The sequence below is a fragment of the Cryptotermes secundus genome, unplaced genomic scaffold (genome assembly GCF_002891405.2).
Source record: "Cryptotermes secundus unplaced genomic scaffold, Csec_1.0 scaffold108, whole genome shotgun sequence".
In the NCBI taxonomy this organism is placed as follows: Eukaryota; Metazoa; Arthropoda; class Insecta; order Blattodea; family Kalotermitidae; genus Cryptotermes; species Cryptotermes secundus.
The window spans coordinates 2,527,350-2,536,218 of record NW_019719358.1 but is presented as its reverse complement, the minus strand read 5'-3'; the positions used below and the strand labels follow the sequence as shown (position 1 = coordinate 2,536,218).

Sequence of the window (8,869 nt, the reverse complement as noted above, 5' to 3'; positions counted from 1 at the left end):
GGGAGAAAACCCGCCCCAGCGCCACTTTGTCCACTACAAATCCCACTTGACCAGACCCGGGATGGAACCCGGGCCACCGCGGTGGGAAGCCAGAGACTAACCGCTTGAGCTATGGCGCGACCCTTGACATGTACTTACTTTTTTCCTAGGGACGGTTTCTCCACAGGAGACGACAATCTGTTATGAGATATTTACAAATCTGTGTAAATGTAAACGTAGTACGAAGCATCACAATTTACATTAACCCTATTTTACGAAAGTAAACATACATTTTTGTAAACCTTTGCTATCAAGAAAGTTCTGATACAATGACTGGACGAAAAATACATCTTCTCAGTGTTTTCGTGTTATTTGTGTACCCGCTACGTGTGATGCAGCCATTAATCGTAATCATTCAAAGGTTTCTGGATCTTTACGTAATATATTCATGTCCATTAGACAACAGAAGATTCGCGATTGCCCCTCGCAGTGACCTCTTTTCCTCACGTGACCACCTAATCTACAAAAACTTGTTACAGGAGTGTTGCGGGCTCCCTGAGTTCAGTAATACTTGTACGAGTGTGGCTGTCAGAACAGCGGGACACTGTTAACTCTTTCACCATTTCTGTAAAAACTCTTTTTTTATTACTGTAATATTATAACGTAGAATGTAAAAGTGACATGTCTCACGTAAGTTGCCTTAATATGATACAGAACACGGCAGTTTTCTTTGATTTTCTCGAGCATCAAATACATCCCTGATGTTTCCATCGATTTGGTTAGAAATTCTGTGACGTATTGCGTAGGTGCCGAGATGAACTCACTCCCCGGAGATTCTCTGTCTTCACTGAGGTTTTCGTACTGTATTTTGCTGTCCTTTCGAACAAATAATGCGATAAAACCTTGAAGAATGACACATTCTTTCCCCGTCCTTTATATTTCGCCATTTACTCGTCATTCTCGCAAGTCTCTGACACTCAGCCTATTGTTATATAAACAATACGTAATTAAACATAATATATCCGGAGCAGAGAAGTCAGTACCGCAGGTCGAAGCAAGATATCTCGTACATAGAATGAAAGGGGTGAGATAAGAAAGACTTTCAAAAGACAGCTCTTCCACACACTTGCCTTACCCCGGACAGTAACTCCATAGCTCTGATGTATTACGGGTTCCCTTCAGAGCACAATTTGGTCGGGCTTACAATCGAGCCAGCACATCGAAGTCATTGTCAACGATCTATTTGGCTCTGACCCAGGTTAGTTGAACCTTTTGTTTTCTCACAGCCTTTTTATCGGATTTCCTGGGCCTGCTGTATCAGGTCACCGTCCAGAGACCTTCAGCAGAAAATGTTTTATCTTTGTGCGGCAGCAATTCAAGGAAGAAACTAGCATTTAGGGGGTTATGACAATGATTGATGGTGATAAAGCTTTCCAGTCTGGACGGCAAGAACCATAAGCATCATTCTCACTATTGCCAGCAATTCGTTTTCTTTAAGAATTATCAAAACTGGAGAGTTTTACTTTTAATGGAGTTTATTTAATCGGAGTATAAATAATGAAAAATAATGTAAATTTGAAAACAGTCACTTTGAAAGTAAACAAACCTACAGCTTTGTGTAACGGGTAATTAAACCTGTGCGTAGTTCTGTGAGGCATTCGTGAAACCTTATCCTGCCGTTATCACTGACACCTTCGTACAATTCCTTCGATCACTGTAGATCCTTATAGTGCATTATTACTAAGAAACATTCTGATATCCCAATTTTATCTACAAAGTTGCACTTGTTCACGAATATTTCTCGAAATTCGGCCTATAATTATGGATTTTTCATCGTGCATTTTTATCATATTCCGAAATCACTAAATTAGATCTATATACATGTAAGATTTGAGGTTTTCACGGCGGTGACTATGAAGAATGCCGTGTTCTGGGATGTGGCTCCGTATAGATATTGTATAAACCTACGTTTCGGAGGAACGTATCACCTACATCTTCAGGGTATAAAAATCCGGGAGTGAGGAACCAGCGTGAACAGGTGACTGCAGCTCTACCGAAACGTCGGCTTACCCAAAATCTACACGGCGCCACATCCAAGAAGATGGTATTCTTTATATATTAACATATATTTAAATGATAAAATAGTATTAATTGACTGAAGACTTACTCTAATTCTGCTCCTTCGGAGCCAGGTTTCATTTTTGTGTCCACAGCGCAGTGACACTGGAGGCGGTCTAATTCAAGCTAATGTACTCCACGTCTTCGAGCATCTTTCTTTAAGATGAGCTGACATGCGTTGCGCCCTGTGTTATCGGCACAACTTCTTGACTTATGCTTTAACCCCCTCACGATTTATATTGTCATGGTTGGCTGCCCTTAATCCCTCCAGTTGCCCCTCACTCTTGGTATATTTACCTCCAAATATGTAGATGATATTTGTGACCAAGCGTACCCCCAACGCCTCTGGTTCCAGGTCTTGTAATATCCTGGGTACCAGGGAGCTGGGTGGAAATCTCCCGAGGGCGAAATAGCCCGTACCGGTCGACTGAACTTGCACAATTCCGTTTGGCTGCGGATCCGAAATTCAGATTTGGCTTATATGGAAACTGTAACAGATTTTCTTTGTTTATATGACCAGACTCTCCCGAGGCACTGTGCGCGGTGCTTCGGTTCCATATTGATTTTGTTATTATCATTATTATCAGTAGGAAATCAAACCCCTTTCCTTTGCGACGTCGACTTGCATTTGTTTTCTTCGGTGCTGCATTTTTTTTTTTTTGTAATTAGGGGTATGCCCTACGTGTTGCGGTGCAGCCGTGATTACAAAGCTACTGCATCTAGTGACAATATAACTTACATTTCCTCTGGTACTTGTGAGAAGAAGATCAATAGTAAACAGAAGGATAGGAGTGAATAAGATCAAACCTTGCTAAACGTTCCTCGAAGATCAGTTTTAATATTGGCTTTTCCACATTCCTGGATCTTCCAAATTTCATTTATTTCATGATCGCCAACTAAAAAGTTTGTACGCATTCCTAACTACTCCCATGCATTCTACATGCCCCGCCCTCATCACCATCCTTCATTTATCCACCCGAAAAGTAATTTCTTTTGTTTGAGAGGCCATGCAGTGTGGTAGAATTTTACCGGGGAATGTACTGCTTCCATTCTTGAGGTTGAAAGAGTATGCTAGAAAGAAGCAGCATGAATTTGTCTGGAGGAATTGAGGAAAACCATGAGAGAGTCCTTAGCCAGGATAATCAGTATCCTGGCTGATATTTGGACTCAGCATCTCCAGAACACAGATCACCAAAGTTTCCGCTTGACCCCGCTTGGTTTGTGAAAAAGCGTGAAATTGATTTCCACTCCCTATATATGCTTAAATGGATAGTGCATAAGAATTGCCTTAGTTAGTTAGTTAGTTATTGGAGAGGGTGGGTTTCCCCATGCACCGCGACCAGTTTGATCTATTGTGCTTCCCTCTATAATATTCTACTAGTCTCTATACCCTACCAATACTGGTGCTTACCATCAGTCCCTACCAAGCCAGCGAGTTCGGCCTCTGCTGGTTTGGCGGTATCTATAATGCTTCCCCCATCTATCAGGGGCGTTAGAGACTGCTGTTGGGCGGGAAATGTCCTTGAATTTGGCTCAGTGATCTACTTAGGAGATATCAGGTTCTTTTACGTGCTGTAAAGCTACAACACGGGACCCACGGCTTAAAGTCCCTCCCGGAGGACTTGTTCCCTGAATTTTTCCGCCCTTAAAAATTCCACGACCTCCGCTGGGTTTGAACCCGCGTACTACGAGTCATGAGGTGGGAACGTTACCTCTAGACTACGGAGGCCGCTAAGAATTGCCTTAATATACGGGCCTACTTTAAACTAGAAAGTTTTGCATCAATGAGCGCTTTGTTTTATATTTCCATGCCTGGTTTTGGAAGCGACGTAAATCGCCCAATGTGAGTGTTTCCACAACCTCGTTGTGTTGATAGAAGATGTTATTTTTATATGATAGTGGATATCCGTCACGAAAGTTGCCCCGTTTGACAGCAACTTCACAAGTGCTGTGGAGGGTCTGATGGAGGCAAGTTGAGATGACACTCGAGAGGAGAAATAATGATGTGGACACTAAGATTGACAGCGGCTGCTGCAACAGCAGAATTCACAAACAAGTTCTACCAGCTCCTTGCTCTGTATCGATAGCTAGTTCATACATATCAAAGGATGCTTTCCTTTCCGGACATTGAACTAATTTAAAATTAATTACAACCGCGATAATACTTGTCAAAAACACAGTAGCTTCAAAGTAGGAATAACCGTGTTTCATGGTGGAATAACTGATTAATGGATTTGAAGTTTTAGTTATTTACATTAGTTCCGAAGTATACTAGTAAGAAACAGCATTCAAACTTAACTACCTAAACTTAAAATTAAACTTAATGAAGGAAAGTTTCAATAAGGTCTCCTAAAGAACATACAGAATAATCACGCCCTCTTGAGTATGTCGCCAGGAGCGGTACATAATGAATAGGTGAATATGTCTGAGAAGTTTGTGCTGCGAATCTATTAAAAGAGTCACGGCTGCCAGACACTCCATTTTATATGTAGCAGACAAGAAATCGTAAGCAGCCCCGATACAGCTTCATTCCTTGTTCCATAGAGTTATAGTCCGATAGTTCTCCTACACTGTTCTAATTACTATTCCTCTTTTAAGTTATTTTGTTTTTGTTGAAGAACTTGTTTCTTATATAGAGTATCTTAAATGTACCTAATACTTCACATCATAGCGTGGTAAATACTTATAAGGTCTCTCACCATAGCAAATTTCATGTTCCTAGCTCTTGTGGTCCTGTGTTTACTGCCATCAGACGGAAAGTTATAGAAAATCTTGCACTTTACTTCTATAAATTAATTAATCATGGCGTAAAAGGCGCTGATATTGTGCAGACCTTAAATGTTTGGTCCCTTCCAGTGTTGCGCTCACGTTGGTGGGTGAGGGTAACGTCCATATCTAGTTTCGTGATGATTGGTCAGTAGAAAAAAAATTTATATTGGCGGACACGCAGACAGACGCAGCCTTGTGGCCTGTACATTTTTTGACGAATGAAATCTAATCATATGTGGCTTTTCATTTGAAATAATGCGTGGTCTATTACTGATTAAGAGTATCAAACCTACGGTAAGAAAAAAATGCAAATATGCAAATGCAAAATGCAAAATAATATCCATCTTACAAAAGGATAAGAATTTTCAGTTCCGAATGTATTTGTAAACTCTGCATAAACTTCGGTATTTATCTCTACCTCAACCAATGAATATATTTTAAAGGTGCATGTCTTGCTACATTGTCAAGCACTTGAGGAGCGTTTGTCTTGCACATCATTTAGAACGACAACGTTGCTACGTTGAAAGTTAATGAATTTCGTAAATAGCCGTTTCTTGAAAAGATGAGGGAATGTGAGTTCAATAAGAAGGTCTATGCTCCATGGACATTGTTATAAACAGAAACATAATACAGCTAAAGGCATCAATGGCCGCGCCACAGCTCAGGCGGTTAGTCACATACTTCCCACCGAGTCGGCCCGGGTTCGATCCCGGGTCTGGTCAAGTGGGATTTGTGGTGGACAAAGTGGCATTGTGGGAGGTTTTCTCCGGTACTTCGGTTTCCTCTGCCAATTTTCATTCCACCTGTCTCCACAATCACCCTCACCTATCATCTGGGGCTGGTACAATAGGCCCCAGAAGTGGCCGCAGTACAAGGGACTTAGTCCCACCCCACTGGGATAAAAAAGACAGGATACCGAACCTTTGTCTTCAGCTCAAACCAGAATAATTCAGAGATACAGAAAATCTATTCAGGATTTGGCTATGAAGTGGGAACAAGATTTAGTCAGTATAAACTCTGGGAGGCACAAGAAATAAGAAAAGAAAGGGTCAGGCATTGTACACCGATTTTCAGTATCGGAATATAAGAACGTTTCCTGACACTGCGTCTAGCTCACAGACTGTATCTGCTTCACCTTCTTTCCCATTCTCAGATCCGTGGAATTGTATTGCAACTTCCATTTTCATCTTTTCTCAGGTTGAACTCAGCAGCACTTCCTTTCCGGTCACCTGTGGGCAACACGTTCGTGTCAAATTGAAATATTTACACGACTGAATTTGCGGCACTGCAGAGGCTTCTGAAAGTAAGTACGTTCAAATTGATTAGGTACGATAAAGTAAGCCAGAGACGAAATCTTCGTCTAGTGTGTTTCGAGAGAGCGTTTGTCGATATGCACGTTAACGGATCCGTAAACCTAGTGCACGTCGTGAAACAAGTAGGACATGGTCGAGTGTATGACAGAATATTCTTGAGAGTTATGGTCAATTAACTGTATGCAATTCGGATAAAAACGTAAAGTGCCGAGGTCAAATATGGCGGAGCTCTACCTCCACTCCCCTATATATCTTCATGACATGGTGCTTAATTAAGTACAGAGACTTGGCAAGAAAAGCTGCCTGTCGGCCTATTGGCCGATAACAGTGACCGCGCGGTCTAAAGCATGAAATGTCTTCGCTTGAACACTGGGATCGTGGGTTCGAATCCCACTCAAGGCGTGGGAGTCTGTATATGTTTATTCTGTGTTTGTGTTAGGTAGCAGCCTTACGACGGGCTGATCTCCCGTCTAAGGAGTCCTACCGACTGTCGTAGATTAAGAAATTGAATTGAAAAATCTTTCACGGGCACCCAAGAAGAAGAAAAAGAAGAGGGAGAAGAGCAGCCTCTGGAAGCTGTGTGCAGAACTGAGAATTTGGTTTCTCGTATGTAATTAATTTTTGCAGTCAAATGATTTCCATTCAAATAGGTAGCGGTAAGCGACAAAGTTCTGGCCGTATGTAAATTCCACGTAATTTGGGTTCTGGAGTAGAGGTTTACGCATTCTGGTTTCCGGTAATAGAGGTAGGTATGCAGCCAGCTGCACGCTTCCTTATATGTGCCCTGGGAAGTAGATTCCTCTGCCCCAAAACAGGTAACTTACCCTAGTCTTCAATCGGAATTTGCAGCTGTATACGTGATATACTATTCGAGATGCTCTTTTCCTTATTTCGTGTGGAAGGCAACATACTGGTCCGCATAAGTTTCGTATAAATTACTTTATGCCCAGGGATGATGATAGGAATGCTGATGAGAAATTCATATACCATTTTGGTAGGTAAACCTGAAGGTGACAAATCATTTTCAAGATAGGCGTAGGTCGGGATAATATTAAAATGAATCATAAAGCAAGGGTTTTGAGGTTTTTGGGTAGGCACGCGGTAGCGTAGTTGATTGAGGTACTATGCTACAAGCCGGAAGGTCACGGGTTCGAGTCCCGATGAGGTGATTTTTTTTCGATTGACCTAATCCTTCCAGCCGCTTTATGGCCCTGGGGTCGACTCAATCTCTAACAGAAATGAGTACCAGGATTCTTCCTGGTGGGGTAAAGGGCGGCTGGCGCGTAAGGCTCACAAACGTACCGTCATCCGTCAGCCGATTGTCTAGAGAAAATGTAGGACCCTCAACGTCTCACAACCCTATGGGTCTCCATGGCCTGTTACAGGGATAGCTTTGAGGTTTTGGACTGGCTTCATATGAGTCACGATATGATTCACAACAGAGTTCTGCTGATCATGTTAATGAAATTGGGTTCCGTAAAAGGTGGCAAATTCTTTGACAGGCCTAGTAACTCCTATATTCTCATGAAGAACTCGGCTTCAAGAATTAGATTAGTTCTATTTGAGTGATAATGTGTATGTTCTATGAATCATCACCTTGACTATTGCACGACTCTGTGAAGATTTAGTTTGGTGATGAATAGAAATTATATGGCTGAAATTACTTTCTGCTCTGCTTGAAGAATGTGCTCAGAGAACTTAATTTATATAATCCTCTTTTCCTTTTTGTTCGTGTACGCTGTTCTACAGGCATGTGCAGGAAACTTTTTAACGGACTAGACTACGTTCTCGTGGATAGAGATTTAAATTATAAAGCTATTAACACTGAAGTGCCCTATATCACTGAAGTAATTGTAATATCGCCTACATATCCTCGGATAAAGATATTCGCTGCCATGAAATAAGCAAAGAGGGCGAATTCATAATTCTATAACGTAGCATCAGTTTGCTTTTGTTCGTTTGTTTGCATTTATTCGCGTACTTCACACGCAATCGCCAGTCTGATGGGCGATTGTTTATTAATGAGTTTCAAGGCCACTGTTAGGCACTGGACACTACTGCTTCAAAACACAACTTCTTAGTGCCGAGATGAAGAATTGCGAATGTGTACCTCTATTTCCCGGTACATCTTCACGGTGTCATGCTTAATTAAGCACAGGGAAAGCTTAACGCATGCTTAGACCGTGATGTCTTACAGGTCACGGAAAGGAATATCGATGAGATGATTGAATTTTTTCAATTTACTTAATCCTTCCAACCGCAGTATGGTACTGGAGTCGACTCAGCCTCTAATTGAAATGAGTACCAGGAATATTCTTGTGGGTGAAGGGCGGCCGGTGCGTAGAGCTGACATACTTGCTGCCATCTATGCGCTGATTGTCTAGAAAATGTGGGAAACTCAACATCTCACAACCTTATCGGCCTCCAAGGCCTGTTACAGGGATAGCTTTACTTTACTTTACATATGTTGTAGGTTTTATTGCGTGAGTAGATACACATCAAATTGGGCTACTGTCCCTTTTTTTTGCAAATCCTTTTACGTTCAGGANCGCGCGGTCTAAGGCATGAAATGTCTTCGCTCGCTCGAACACTGGAATCGTGGGTTCGAACCCCACTTAACTCATGTACATTTGTCTGCGTTTATTCTATATTTATTTTGTGCTGAGTAGGTAGCGACCTTGCGACTGGCT

At 41.8% G+C, this 8,869-nt stretch overlaps 1 protein-coding gene across 2 annotated transcripts in view; it reads left to right on the top strand.

Annotated features, from left to right (window-relative positions):
• The window catches only part of LOC111864508, a 459,338-nt gene that overhangs the window by 163,876 nt on the left and 286,593 nt on the right, over positions 1-8,869 (top strand). Inside the window, exon 2 of one of the 2 annotated variants that reach the window (XM_023851805.2) lies at positions 6,064-6,169. The exons of the other annotated variant lie outside the window; for it this stretch is intronic. The gene's annotated coding sequence lies outside the window, so the exon portion shown is untranslated. The remainder of the gene's footprint in view (positions 1-6,063; positions 6,170-8,869) is intronic. 2 annotated transcript variants of the gene reach the window in all.